This window comes from Triticum urartu, chromosome 3 (assembly GCF_003073215.2).
Source record: "Triticum urartu cultivar G1812 chromosome 3, Tu2.1, whole genome shotgun sequence".
Lineage (NCBI taxonomy): Eukaryota > Viridiplantae > Streptophyta > Magnoliopsida > Poales > Poaceae > Triticum > Triticum urartu.
This window is the reverse complement of record NC_053024.1, coordinates 111045126-111061428: the sequence shown is the minus strand read 5'-3', so window position 1 is coordinate 111061428 and position 16303 is coordinate 111045126.

The following is a 16303-nucleotide window of genomic DNA, read 5'->3' as shown; positions in this document are numbered from 1 at the left end:
AAAACTATTGCGATCCCCTATACTTGTGGGTTATCACCGGCCCTCTCCTCCCCTCCTTTATATACGGAGGAGAGGGGCACCCCATAGACACAACAATTGATCTCTTGGATCTTTTAGCCGTGTGCGGTGCCCCTCTCCACCATAGTCCACCTCGATAATATTGTAGCGGTGTTTGGCGAAGCCCTGCGACAGTAGAACATCAACATCGTCACCACGCCACCGTGCTGACGGAACTCTCCCTCAAAGCTCGGCTGGATCGGAGTTTGGGGGACGTCATCGAGTTGAACGTGTGCAGAACTCGGAGGTGTCGTGCGTACGGTACTTGATCGGTCGGATCGTGAAGACGTATAACTAAATCAACCGTGTTGTGCTAACGCTTCCGCTTTCGGTCTACGAGGGTACGTGGACACACTCTCCCCTCTTGTTGCTATGCATCACCATGATCTTACGTGTGCGTAGGAATATTTTTGAAATTACTACATTCCCCAACAGTGGCATCCGAGCCTGGTTATATGCGCTAATGTTATATGCACGAGTCGAACACAAGTGAGTTGTGGGCGATACAAGTCATACTGCTTACCAGCATGTCATACTTTGGTTTGGCTGTATTGTTGGATGAAGCGGCCCGGACCGACATTACGCGTACGCTTACGCGAGACTGGTTCTACCGACGTGCTTTGCACACAGGTGGCTGGCGGGTGTCAGTTTCTCCGACTTTAGTTGAACCGAGTGTGGCTACTCCCGGTCCTTGAGAAGGTTAAAACAGCACTAACTTGATAAACTATCATTGTGGTTTTGATGCGTAGGTAAGAACGGTTCTTGCTCAGCCCGTAGCAGCCACGTAAAACTTTCAACAACAAAGTAGAGGACGTCTAACTTGTTTTTGCAGGGCATGTTGTGATGTGATATGGTCAAGACATGATTCTATATTTTATTGTATGAGATGATCATGTTTTGTAACCGAGTTATCGGCAACTGGCAGGAGCCATATGGTTGTCGCTTTATTGTATGCAATGCAATCGCCCTGTAATTGCTTTACTTTATCACTAAGTGGTAGCAATAGTCGTAGAAGCAATAGTTGGCGAGAAGACGACGATGCTACGATGGAGATCAAGGTGTCGCGCCGGTGACGATGGTGATCATGACGGTGCTTCGGAGATGGAGATCACAAGCACAAGATGATGATGGCCATATCATATCACTTATATGGATTGCATGTGATGTTTATCTTTTATGCATCTTATCTTGCTTTGATTGACGGTAGCATTATAAGATGATCTCTCACTAAATTTCAAGATAAAAGTGTTCTCCCTGAGTATGCACCATTGACAAAGTTCGTCGTGCCCAGACACCACATGATGATCGGGTGTGATAAGCTCTACGTCCATCTACAACGGGTGCAAGCCAGTTTTGCACACGTGGAATACTCAGGTTAAACTTGACGAGCCTACCATATGCAGATATGGCCTCGGAACACTGAGACCGAAAGGTCGAGCGTGAATCATATAGTAGATATGATCAAGATAGTGATGTTCACCATTGAAAACTACTCCATTTCACGTGATGATCGGTTATGGTTTAGTTGATTTGGATCACGTGATCACTTAGATGATTAGAGGGATGTCTATCTAAGTGGGTGTTCTTTAGTAATATGATTAGTTGAACTTAAATTTATCATGAACTTAGTACCTGATAGTATTTTGCATGTCTATGTTTGTTGTAGATAGATGGCTCGTGTTGTTGTTCCATTGAATTTTAATGCGTTCCTTGAGAAAGCAAAGTTGAAAGATGATGGTAGAAATTACACGGACTGGGTCCGTAACTTGAGGATTGTCCTCATTGCTGCAAAGAAGAATTACGTCCTGGAAGCACCACTAAGTGCCAAACCTGCTGCAGGAGCAACACCAGATGTTATGAACACCTGGCAGAGCAAAGTTGGTGACTACTCGATAGTTCAGTGTGCCATGCTTTACGGCTTAGAACCGGGACTTCAATGACGTTTTGAACATCATGGAGCATATGAGATGTTCCAGAAGTTGAAGTTAATATTTCAAGCAAATGCCCGGATTGAGAGATATGAAGTCTCCAATAAGTTCTATAGCTACAAGATGGAGGAGAATAGTTCTGTCAGTGAGCATATACTCAAAATGTCTGGGTATCATAATCACTTGACTCAATTGGGAGTTAATCTTCCTGTTGATAGTGTCATTGACAGAGTTCTTCAATCACTACCACCAAGCTACAAGAGCTTCGTGATGAATTATAATATGCAAGGGATGAATAAGACAATTCTCGAGCTCTTCGCAATGCTAAAGGTTGCGGAGGTAGAAATCAAAAAGGAGCATCAAGTGTTGATGCTCAATAAGACCCCCAGTTTCAAGAAAAAAGGGCAAAGGGAAGAAGAAGGGGAACTTCAAGAAGAACAGCAAACAAGTTGCTGCTCGGGAGAAGAAACCCAAGTCTGGACCTAAGCCTGAGACTGGGTGCTTCTAGTGCAAACAGACTGGTCACTGGAAGCGGAACTGCCCCAAGTATTTGGCGGATAAGAAGGATGGCAAGGTGAACAAAGGTATATGTGATATACATGTTATTGATGTGTACCTTACCAGAGCTCGCAGTAGCACCTGGGTATTTGATACTGGTTCTGTTGCTGATATTTGCAACTCGAAACAGGGACTACGAATTAAGCGAACACTGGCTAAGGACGAGGTGACGATGTGCGTGGGAAATGGTTCCAAAGTTGAGGTGATCGCCGTCGGCACGCTACCTCTACATCTAACTTCGGGATTAGTTTTAGACCTAAATAATTGTTATTTGGTGCCAGCGTTGAGCATGAACATTATATCTGGATCTTGTTTAATGTGAGACGGTTATTCATTTAAATCTGAGAATAATGGTTGTTCTCTTCATATGAGTAATATATTTTATGGTCATGCACCCTTGAAGAGTGGTCTATTTTTGATGAATCTCGACGGTAGTAATACACATATTCATAATGTTGAAGCAAAAACATGCAAAGTTGATAATGATAGTGCAACTTATTTGTGGCACTGCCGTTTGGGTCATATTGGTATAAAGCGCATGAAAAAACTTCATACTGATGGACTTTTGGAATCACTTGATTATGTATAACTTGGTACTTGCGAACCATGCCTCATGGGCAAGATGACTAAAATGTCGTTCTCCGGAACTATGGAGCGAGCAACTGATTTGTTGGAGATCATACATACTGATGTATGTGGTCCAATGAATATTGAGGCTCGCGGCGGGTATCGTTATTTTCTCACCTTCACAGATGATTTAAATAGATATGGCTATATCTATTTAATGAAACATAAGTCTGAAACATTTTAGAAGTTCAAATAATTCCAGACTGAAGTTGAAAATCATCATAACAAGAAATAAAGTTTCTATGATCTGATCGTGGAGGAGAATATTTGAGTTATGAGTTTGGTCTACATTTGAAACAATGTGGAATAGTTTGGCAACTCGCGCCACCCGAAACACCACAGCGTAATGGTGTGTCCGAACGTCGTAATCGTAGTTTACTAGATATGGTGCGATCTATGATGTCTCTTACTGATTTACCGCTATCATTTTGGGGTTATGCTTTAGAGACGGACGCATTCACGTTAAATAGGGCACCATAAAAATCCGTTGGGACGAGACCTTATGAACTATGGTTTGGCAAGAAACCAAAGTTGTCGTTTCTTAAAGTTTGGGGCTGCGATGCTTATGTGAAAAAGCCTCAACCTGATAAGCTCGAACCCAAATCAGATAAATGTGTCTTCATAGGATACCCAAAAGAAACAGTTGGGTACACCTTCTATCACAGATCCGAGGGCAAGACATTCGTTGCTAAGAATGGATCCTTTCTAGAGAAGGAGTTTCTCTCGAAAGAAGTGAGTGGGAGGAAAGTAGAACTTGATGAGGTAACAGTACCTGCTCCTTTATTGGAAAGTAGTTCATCACAAAAACCGGTTCCTGTGACGTCTACACCAATTAGTGAGGAAGTTAATGATGATGATCATGAAACTTCAGATCAAGTTGTTACTGAACCTCGTAGGTCAACCAGAGTAGATCCCCACCAGAGTGGTACGGTAATCCTATTCTGGAGGTTATGTTGCTATACCATGACGAACCTACGAACTATGAAGAAGCGATGGTGAGCCCAGATTCCGCAAAATGGCTTGAAGCCATGAAATCTGAGATGGGATCCATGTATGAGAACAAACTATGGACTTTGGTTGACTTGCCCGATGATCGGCAAGCCATAGATAATAAATGGATCTTCAAGAAGAAGACTAAAGCTGATGGTAATGTTTTATGTCTATAAAGCTCGACTTGTTGCAAAAGGTTTTCGACAAGTCCAAGGGATTGACTATGATGAGACCTTCTCACCCGTAGCGATGCTTAAGTCTGTCCGAATCATGTTAGCAATTGCCGCATTTTATGATTATGAAATTTGGCAAATGGATGTCAAAACTGAGTTCCTGAATGGATTTCTGGAAGAAGAGTTGTATATGATGCAACCGGAAGGTTTTGTCGATCCAAAGGGAGCTAACAAAGTGTGCAAGCTCCAGCGTTCCATTTATGGACTGGTGCAAGCCTCTCGGAGTTGGAATAAACGTTTTGATAGTGTGATCAAAGCATATGGTTTTATACAGACTTTTGGAGAAGCTTGTATTTACAAGAAAGTGAGTGGGAGCTCTTTAGCATTTCTGATATTATATGTGGATGACATATTATTGATTGGAAATGATATAGAATTTCTGGATAGCATAAAAGGATATTTGAATAAGAGTTTTTCAATGAAAGACCTTGGTGAAGCTACTTATATATTGGGCATCAAGATCTATAGAGATAGATCGAGACGCTTAATTGGACTTTCACAAAGCACATACCTTGACAAAGTTTTGAAGAAGTTCAAAATGGATCAGCAAAGAAAGGGTTCTTGCCTGTGTTACAAGGTGTGAAGTTGAGTAAAACTCAATGCCCGACCACTGCAGAAGATAGAGAGAAAATGAAAGATGTTCCCTATGCTTTAGTCATAGGCTCTATCATGTATGCAATGCTGTGTACCAGACCTGATGTGTGCCTTGCTATAAGTTTAGCAGGGAGGTACCAAAGTAATACAGGAGTGGATCACTGGACAGCGGTCAAGAACATCCTGAAATACCTGAAAAGGATGAAGGATATGTTTCTCGTTTATGGAGGTGACAAAGAGCTCGTCGTAAATGGATACGTCGATGCAAGCTTTGACACTGATCCAGATGATTCTAAATCGCAGACCGGATATGTGTTTTTATTAAACGGTGGAGCTGTTAGTTGGTGCAGTTCTAAACAAAGCGTCGTAGCGGGATCTACATGTGAAGTGGAGTACATAGCTGTTTCGGAAGCAGCAAATGAAGGAGTCTGGATGAAGGAGTTCATATCCGATCTAGGTGTCATACCTAGTGCATCGGGTCCAATGAAAAACTTTTGTGACAATACTGGTGCAATTGCTTTGGCAAAAGAATCCAGATTTCACAAGAGAACCAAGCACATCAAGAGACATTTCAACTCCATCCGGGATCAAGTCCAGGTGAGAGACATAGAGATTTGCAAGATACATACGGATCTGAATGTTGCAGACCCGTTGACTAAGCCTCTTCCACGAGCAAAACATGATCGGCACCAAGGCTCCATGGGTGTTAGAATCATTATTGTGTAATCCAGATTATTGACTCTAGTGCAAGTGGGAGACTGAAGGAAATATGCCCTAGAGGCAATAATAAAGATATTATTTATTTCCTTATATCATGATAAATGTTTATTATTCATGCTAGAATTGTATTAACCGGAAACATGATACATGTGTGAATACATAGACAAACAGAGCGTCACTAGTATGCCTCTACTTGACTAGCTCGTTAATCAAAGATGGTTATGTTTCCTAGCCATAGACAAAGAGTTGTCATTTGATTAATGGGATCACATCATTAGGAGAATGATGTGATTGACTTGACCCATTCCGTTAGCTTAGCACTTGATCGTTTAGTTTGTTGCTATTGCTTTCTTCACGACTTATACATTTTCCTATGACTATGAGATTATGCAACTCCCGTTTACCGGAGGAACACTTTGTGTGCTACCAAACGTCACAACGTAACTGGGTGATTATAAAGGTGCTCTATAGGTGTCTCCGAAGGTACTTGTTGGGTTGGCGTATTTCGAGATTAGGATTTGTCACTCCGATTGTCGGAGAGGTATCCCTGGGCCCACTCGGTAATACACATCACTTAAGCCTTGCAAGCATTGCAATTAATGAGTTAGTTGTGGGATGATGTGTTACGGAACGAGTAAAGAGATTTGCCGGTAACGAGATTGAACTAGGTATTGAGGTACCGACGATCGAATCTTGGGCAAGTAACATACCGATGACAAAAGGAACAACGTATGTTGTTATGCGGTTTGACCGATAAAGATCTTCGTAGAATATGTAGGAGCCAATATGAGCATCCAGGCTCCGCTATTGGTTATTGACCGAAGACGTGTCTCCGTCATGTCTACATAGTTCTCGAACATGTAGGGTCCGCACGCTTAAAGTTCGATGATGGTTATATTATGAGTTTATGGTTTTTGATGTACCCAAGGTAGTTCGGAGTCCCGGATGTGATCACGGACATGACGAGGAGTCTCGAAATGTCTGAGACGTAAAGATCGATATATTGGACGACTATATTTGGATACCGGCATGGTTCTGGGTGAGATCGGGATAATACCAGAGCACCGGGAGGTTATCGGAACCCCCCAGGAGGTATATGGGCCTTAATGGGCTTTAGTGGAAAGGAGGGAAAAGGAGCAAGGGAGGGGGCGCGTCCCCCCCAAGCCCAATCCGAATTGGGAGGGGGCGGGCCCCCTTTCCTTCCTCCCTCCTTCCTCTTCCTTCCCTCTCCCTCTCCAAATAGGAAAAGGAGGAGTCCTACTCCCGGTGGGAGTAGGACTCCCCCCTTGGGCGCGCCTCCTCCCCTTGGCCGGCCCTCTCCTCCCCTCCTTTATATACGGAGGAGAGGGGCACCCCATAGACACAATAGTTGATCTCTTGGATCTTTTAGCCGTGTGCGGTGCCCCTCTCCACCATAGTCCACCTCAGTAATATTGTAGCGGTGCTTAGGCGAAGCCCTGCGACAGTAGAACATCAACATCGTGACCACGCCGTCATGCAGACAGAACTCTCCCTCAAAGCTCGGCTGGATCGTAGTTCGAGGGACGTCATCGAGTTGAACGTGTCCAGAACTCGGAGGTGTCATGCGTTCAGTACTTGATCGGTCGGATCGTGAAGATGTACGACTACATCAACCGCGTTGTGCTAACGCTTCCGCTTTCGGTCTACGAGGGTACGTGGACACACTCTCCCCTCTCGTTGCTATGCATCACCATGATCTTGCGTGTGCGTAGGAAATTTTTTGAGATTACTATGTTCCCCAACAGATGACAAAGAGAGTAGCTAGTGGGGTGGGGCCGGGGGAACGGCCGTTAGGTTCGCCACTTTCTTTGCCGTCTGCTAGCAGACGACAAAGAAGCTTTGCCATCAAAGAAAGTGGTCGTTAGGTGGTTCTCGTTAGTGAGCCACCCTCCCTCTTTGTCGTCTGCTAGCAGACGACAAAGAGCGGGCTTACGGCGAATATGATCTTTGCCGTCAGCTCTTTCTTTGCCGTCAGCTTTCTGTAAGCTGATGGCAAAGACCTTCTTTGCCGTCAGCTAGCAGACAGCAAAGAGCTAGCTGACCGTAAAGATCATGATTCTAGTAGTGGTACACTCTCTATATGAAAAACATGGTGCTACTTTGAAGCACAAGTGTGGAAAAGGATAGTATCATTGCCCCTTCTCTCTTTTTCTCTCATTTTTTGTTGGGATCTTTTTGGCTTCTTATTTTTTTATTTATTTCCTCACTAGGACAATGCTCTAATGATGATGATCATCACACTTCTATTTACTTACAACTTGATAAAACTGAAACATATGACTCTATATGAATGCCTCTGGCAATGTACTACGATGTGCAATGATGCTAGCATAACATGTATGATCATTGTTGGGGATATTACTACTAGGCGTAAACCGGCCAGGACAAGCTGGGTTAACTTCATCAGTAGTTGAGTGTGATAAAAGCCCATGAGGGCAGATGAGGGCTAAAGGCCCATAATCGGTTTAAGGCCTATAGCTATAAACCGGCGTCGTTATGTAACTTGTGTTATAAGTTAGGAATAGTGGAGACCGAACCGGACGCATCTATGAGCCGGTATCGGGACTCTATAAACCGACGGGCGTCCGCATGTATATAAGGGGACGACCTGGCGGTGGTTCAAGGACAGACAACAACTCGAGACATAGGCGAAGCTTATTTGCTCCCTAGTCATCGAAACACCCATCAATTCCATCACAACTAGACGTAGGCTTTTACCTTCATTGAAGGGGCCGAACTAGTATAAACTCTCTTGCGTCCTTGTGTCCGCTTTAACCCCTTCAAGCTAACCCGTAGCGATGGCTCCACGACTAAGTCCTTTCTCTAAGACATCTGCCGTGACAAAACCACGACAGTTGGCGCCCACCGTGGGGCTATCGCACAATGGTTTCCGGTTCTTGGAGGGCCACTTTGAAGGACTCAAGGGCTACGCTGTAGGCCGGATGACTAAGAGTCGTCGCGGAAAACTCTACATCGACGACGCAGGCTGGGGTCCCGAGGCCAGCTCAATTGAGTACGGGTACCGAGTCCCCTTTGGTAGCATTCACCTTTTCATTGGCAAGATTGGTGAACCGGGCCCTGAGCCGGACATCTGCACCGACCTCGTCGAGACGGCTCAGCATACGCGATCCGCCCGGGTTAAACCGGCCATGAAGCGTGCCTTCGTGGGAATGATCCATGGAGGGAGTTATGAGGATGGATCGGAGCTTCGCGGGGCGACTGTCGTTCGTTCTGGTGACGAATCTTCGACTGGAGAAACCGAATCTCTTTATCAGCTACAAGATGGCCGAATTGAGAGCTGTTCCGATGGCGACAGTATTCCGGACCCCTCTGATCTGCCTAACCGGGTTGGAATATTCATGACCGGAACACAAGCAGCGCTTCACTCTTCGACAGCCGCGGCAATGATCTCTGGTTCAGCAGCGGCAACGGTTGCCGAGGCGGGAGGCCCTGTGCACCCACCGGCTCAGGTTCTATCAGAACTATTTGATGTGTTGGCTGTGCTTATGGCAGAAGTTAATCCGCCAGATCAGGACGCTCACAACACGGAGATTGCAAAGGTAAAGGAACAAATCACCCAGGCCAAAACGGATCTGGCGGCTGAGGACACCAGGATGGCCGCAGAGCGGGCCACTTTAGACGCACAGGCCTACAGGCTTATGTTGGATCAGAGCGCGTCGCATGAAGTCATGAGGAGGAAGCACCGGTCCCGCTTACCTCTGGTTTTCGAGGCCAGAGACCTTTTCAGCACTCCAGGACCAAGAGCCAGTAATCCGCTGGAGGGGAACCGGGCAGAAGCCCCTGGGACCGGTGCACCGGTTCAGCCCCGTCAGGTGGACCCGCCTCGTCAAAACACCGTTATACCTCGGGATTCTTTAACACCTCCGGGTCACTACTCCAACCCAATGGACAATCTTTTTGCCGCTGCTGCACGACTGGAGGCCATTCCAGTTGAAGGTGACTCGCCGCAAGCAGTAGAGACGCGACGGGTCAAGGAACTTCTGAGGACAGCTTTGGCCCAACAGGAGGCGTACTCGTACAGCCGCGACCGAATCCACTCGACCCCCCATCCAAGCCGGAGCTATAGCAGACATATGGATGAACCAGCAGTGTCGAGTAATGAACGACATGGAGCACCCCGTGGTAACAACCCGACGGGTGGTGCTGATGACACTCAGGAAGTGGTGAACCGGGCCCGAGCGCGTAGGGAGGCCGAGTTAGCCGCACAGCATCAGGCTCGGCAGCTCACGCCGGTTCGTCCAACCATTTCGATCGAACCTGGTGTTACTTCTAGTTCTTTGGGGGTGCCTTGCCTCGTCCCCGCTTTACACAACATGTGTTTGCCCAAGGATTTCAAAGGCCCATGCAAGGTACCAAATTATACGGCGGATCAACCACCAGAGACATGGGTAGAGAGCTATGAGATGGCCATGGAGATGCTTGATGTGGATGACACGGCGTGTGCGAAATACTTCACCATGATGCTTGAAGGAACGGCCCGTACTTGGTTAAAAAGCTTGCCCGCTAATTCTATCAGTTCATGGGCCCAATTACGAGCCCGGTTTATCAACAATTTCAAGGATACCTGTAAACAGCCTATGTCGATAGTGGACTTAGCTGCATGCGTCCAGGAGGAAGGAGAGTCAACGACTCATTGGGTGCACCGGGTTTCACAAGTGTTGCACTCCTCAGGCCGCATCAACGCTGACACCGCAGCATTAACCCTAGAAGGCAACTGCCGATTTGGGCCCCTGAAGTTGAAATTGGGACGGATGAAGCGTCATTGCACCGACATGGGGACCCTCATGGCCGCTTTGGTAAAATATGCTGATTCTGATAGTACCAAGGATCCCGAATCTGATGATGACAAGACAGGGAAGGGGAAGAAGAACAGCAGCTCCAAAGGTCAACAGCATCACTGGGTAGGCAATGGCGGAGGAGGCAAGCGTAAAGCGGATGGCAACATGGATTTTGTGGCTAATACCAACGTACAGGCGAATGGCCAACGGCGCAAGGGTAGGCCGAAAAATCATTGTGGAGCGCCCAACCCCAACCCAAACCGCCTGAACTATCTGCTAAGCCAGCCCTGTCCAAGACATGGGACGAAGGAGGAGCCAGCGAACCACCTTTGGAAGGATTGCTTTATTATGCAGGAGTTCAAGAATTCTAATAATTTCCGGTATGATCACGGATCTGGCGGTGGCTCAGGGTCCGGGCCGGGTAACGGTGGAGGAAGTTCCGGTTCAGGATTTAATGGTAATCCGGGCGGACATAATGGTCAAAATAGTCAGAACAACCAGGGTGGTTACAACCAACAGCAGCAACAGTCAGGTTACCAAAGCAACCCAAAGCAGTTGAGTAATGGGCAGTACCATGTCTTTACCACTAGCTTGGACAAGCAAGACCGGAAGGTTCAGAGGCGAGCAGTCAACTCTGTTGAACCGGCCACACCCCGTTATCTACGTTGGTCTGAACAGCCAATCATATGGAGCAGAGAGGATCACCCACTCCAGGTCGATAATCCGGGTCAGTTGGCTCTGGTGGTGGCACCTCGGGTGGGAGGTTATAAGTTCACCAAGGTGCTCATGGATGGAGGGAGCAGCATTAACATCCTATACTATGAGACCTTCCGTCGTATGGGACTTACAGATAAGAATCTCAAACCGTCCAATACAGTATTCCACGGTGTAGTGCCTGGAAGATCAGCATATCCCGTTGGTAAGATAGCTCTTGAAGTGGCCTTTGGGGATGATCATGATTCCAGGTCGGAGACATTAATGTTCGAAGTGGAGAAAATCCAAAGTCCATATCATGCCCTGTTTGGGCGTCCGGCATACACCAAGTTTATGGCTCGGCCCTGTTATGTGTATTTGCAGCTCAAGATGCCGGGTCACAAGGGGACAATAACGGTTCACGGAAGCCGCAAAATCGCTTTGGAATGCGAGGAAGGAGATGCGGCTATTGCAGAGTCGGTTTGTGCCACCGAGGAGTTGAAGTACTATAAAGACAATGTTGATCCGGCGGACATGACTCCGTTGAAGAAGCCAACTACGAAGCATGATCCTGCCCTGAAGTTCAAATCGGCAGCAGAAACTAAGCTTGTTGACTTCGTACCTGGCGATTCATCCAAGCAGTTCAGCATTAGTGCCAACTTGGATCCGAAATAGGAAAGCGCGCTCATCGAGTTCATCCGTGAGAATCGGGACATTTTTGCATGGAAGCCCTCTGACATGCCAGGTGTACCGAGGCAACTCGTTGAGCACACACTTAATGTGGATCCTAAATACAAACCGGTGAAACAGTTCCTCCGCCGGTTTAACGAAGAAAGACGCAAGGCGATTGGAGAAGAGGTAGCCAGGCTCTTAGCAGCTGGTTTTATTGTTGAAGTTTTTCACCCTGAGTGGCTTGCCAATCCGGTGCTAGTCCTTAAGAAAAACGGCACCTGGCGTATGTGTGTGGATTACACAGATCTTAATAAAGCTTGTCCAGCAGATCCTTTTGGACTCCCCCGTATTGATCAAATCATTGATGCTACGGCGGGTTGTGAGCGTTTAAGTTTTTTGGATGCATATTCTGGCTATCATCAGATCAAAATGGCAGTTAAGGACCAGGAGAAGACGGCATTCATAACTCCCTTTGGAGCCTTCTGCTATGTGTCTATGCCCTTTGGGCTCAAAAGTGCCCAGGCAACTTATCAACGATGTGTACAAAATTGTCTTCACAAGAAGATTGACCGTAATGTACATGCTTACGTGGATGATATCGTGGTTAAATCCAGGGAGAAGGAGACTCTGGTTGATGATTTGAAGGAAACCTTTGATAACCTAAGGACGTACAAGATGATGCTTAATCCGGACAAGTGTGTCTTTGGTGTACCGGCGGGCAAGTTATTGGGTTTTCTGGTGTCCAACTGGGGAATTGAGGCTAATCCGGAGAAGATCACAGCCATCACCTCCCTGGCTAAACCGAAGTGTATCAATGATGTTCAACGCCTGGCAGGCCGAATTGCCGCGTTAAGCCGGTTTATCAGCCGCCTTGGTGAGAAGGCGATCCCTTTGTATCAGATGTTGAAGAAGACGGATCAGTTCGTCTGGAGTTCTGCTGCTGATGAAGCATTTGAGGACTTAAAGCGGAAATTGGCCAATCCGCCTATGCTCGCCGCTCCCATTGACAAGGAGCCGTTATTGCTATATGTTTCTGCTAATGCTCGTGCGGTCAGCGTGGCTATTGTGGTGTAACGAAAGGAGGCAGGTAAGGAGCATCCGGTTCAACGTCCGGTCTATTATATCAGCGAGGTACTCACTGAGTCCAAGCAAAGGTATCCGCATTGGCAGAAGTTGGTGTACGGAGTTTTTATGGCAAGCCGGAAGCTTAAGCAATACTTCCAAGGGCACCCAATTACGGTGGTCAGTTCTGCTCCTTTGGGAGATATCATCCAGAACCGGGAAGCAACTAGTCGGATTGCAAAGTGGGCTATAGAGCTGGGGCCGTACAGTTTGAAATATGTGCCTCGGACAGCGATTAAGTCTCAAGCACTTGTTGATTTCATCAATGATTGGACGGAAATGCAAGCACCTGAAGAAAAGCCGGATCATACGTATTGGACCATCCATTTTGACGGATCCAGGCAGTTGGAAGGCTCGGGGGCTGGAGTCGTATTAACTTCCCCACGAGGTGATAAGTTTTGTTATGTTCTCCGTTTAATGTTCCCTTGTACTAACAATGCAGCTGAGTATGAAGCCTTGCTCCATGGTCTTTGGATGGCCAAGGAGATGAATCTAAGTCGAGTTAAGTGCTTCGGTGATTCGGACCTTGTGGCTCAGCAAGTGTCTGGCACTTGGGACTCCAAGGACCCACTCATGGCAGCATATCGTCGTGAGGTGGATATTGTTGCAGATTATTTCAGAGGCTATCAGGTGGACCACGTGGACCGGCGGAAAAATGAAGCGGCGGACGCTTTAAGCCGGTTGGGCTCTCAGCGCAAACCGGTCCCACCCAATGTTTTTCTGGATGTGCTGCACAACCCGTCGGTGAAGATCCCTGGTGAAGAGGATTTGGCCATTCCTGATCCGGAGGCTCAATTGGTGGCAGTTCTTCATGTTATTCCGGATTGGACGCTTCCTTATCTGGCGTACAAGAACCGGGGCGAGTTGCCAGAAGATGAGATTCTGACCCGGTAGATAATCCGGTGATCCAAGTCCATGGCTGTCATCAATGGTGAGTTGCATCATTGCAGTGTATCAGGAGCTTTTCAACGTTGCGTGTCTCCTGAAGAAGGCCGTGAAATTTTGCGGGAGATCCACGAAGGATATTGTGGTCACCACGCCGGTTCAAAGTCTCTGGTGGCTAAAGTGTTTCGCCATGGTTTCTATTGGTTAACTGCTCATGCTGATGCGAAGGATCTGGTCAGACGATGTGATGGTTGCCAAAGGTTTTCAAGACGTGCTCATGTACTGGCTCAAGAATTGAGGATGATTCCAATTACTTGGCCGTTTGCGACTTGGGGGTTGGATATGGTTGGGCCTTTCAAAAGGTCCAAAGATAAGAAGACCCACCTCCTGGTGGCGGTGGACAAGTTTACAAAGTGGGTGGAGGCAGAACCTGTTAGCACGTGTGATGCGGCCATGGCGGTTCAGTTCATCAAAAAGTGATTTTCCGGTTTGGCTTTCCGCACAGTATTATCACAGATAATGGTACCAATTTATCCAAAGGTGCTATGAAGGAGTTCTGCGAACGGGAGCACATCCGGCTCGACGTTTCATCAGTGGCACATCCACAGTCCAATGGTCAAGCAGAAAGAGCTAATCAAGAGATCTTGAGAGGCATCAAGCCCCGGCTCATGGTTCCTTTGCAGAGAACGTCGGGTTGTTGGGTAGAAGAATTACCATCTGTGTTATGGAGCATCAATACAACACCCAACAGATCAATAGGATACACACCGTTCTTCATGGTTTATGGAGCGGAGGCGGTTCTCCCCAGTGATATCCGTCATGACTCACCTCGTGTCATAGCTTATGTTGAAGCGGACAACAAGACAGCACGGCAAGATGCTTTGGACCGGTTGGATGAAGAGCGTGACATCGCAGCCGCCCGGTCGGCGATTTACCAGCAGGATCTTCGTCGTTATCACAGTCGCCGAGTCAGAACCAGAGCCTTCCAGGAAGGAGATTTGGTGCTTCGGCTCATCCAAGATCAGACTGATATGCATAAGCTATCCCCACCTTGGGAGGGGCCTTTCGTGGTCAGCAAGAATCTGCACAACGGGTCGTACTATCTGATCGATATTCGAGAGCATAAGGACTCACGTACATCAGAGGAAGAGACTAACAGGCCGTGGAATATAGCTCATCTTCGGCCTTACTATACCTGAGCCATTGGCTATACTTATGTACATACAATGTATATATTATGATTAAGTATAATAAATTGGAACCTCAGCTAAAGCGGGGTATCTGTTCTTTTACATCATGTGAGGTTACACGGAGTTGCTCTAAAGCGGCCTCCGGTTTACCCCTTGAGTTCGCTTTGCTAAAAGCATCGTGTTATATCACTTGGAGGATTGGTCGTGTCCGAACCAATACCATGCCTCTTGATAGGCGAAAGCCACCAGATCACTTGGGGACTTGATCATGTCTGAACCAGTCATGCCTCTTGATCGGCCTAAGGCCACAGAATCACTTGGGGGCTTGGTCGAACCCGAACCATGACCACGCCATTTGGTCGGCATAAATGCCACAAGAATCACTTGGGACCTGGCTAACTAGAACCATAGTTACACCTAACAGGAGCTTGGTCGTGTTTGGCCATGGTTACGCCATTTGATCAGCTTAAATAAATCTTTTTTGGCAAACGTTTTTGTCGTTGCTTTTGCTTCATACTTTTCTTTGAAGGGGGGTTTTTGCTTTTTATTGTGTTCTTTAAACCGACAAAGTTTTTTAACCAATCAATTGACGGAACACAGTTCACGTTAATCCGGAGACTATTTGTCCGGTTTGATCCTTGTTGTTAACATCCTCTTATGGAGTAACATGGTGTTCATTATAACCCGGCACGGTTTACATGGTAACCAGTGTCATATACATATACAGGAGTTGCTATTTCCTCCAACAGTGTGGGTTTGCAAAAGCTCTGCTTCAAGGTTGGCCAAGCCAACTTCACACTCAATGGTGGCAGGTATTATGTATCTCAAAATTTTTGATCATATACTTAAAATTTTGTTTTGGATGTTTTTGACTTTATATATACAAACATCATATTCCTCCTGAAGGTACAACCGCGGTGGCACTTAACGAATTTCTTATTTCAGAAAGTATTTTGGAAAGTTCATTACCATAGGAAGAACAAGTTATGCGCGAAGGCATATCAACATCAAAGGTATCAGGTAGCCTATTACAAGGCAACATGGTGCCCATAATAACATAATTGTTTTTCACAAAGGAGAGACAGTTTTAAAACCGACTTCTGGTTTAAGCTTGGCCACCAGCCTGGCCTGATGGTTGTGGGTCATCCTGCGCCGCTTCAGCTTCCGTTTCTCTACCCAGTGGCTGGAAATCCACAGTTGTCCAGTCGATTCCC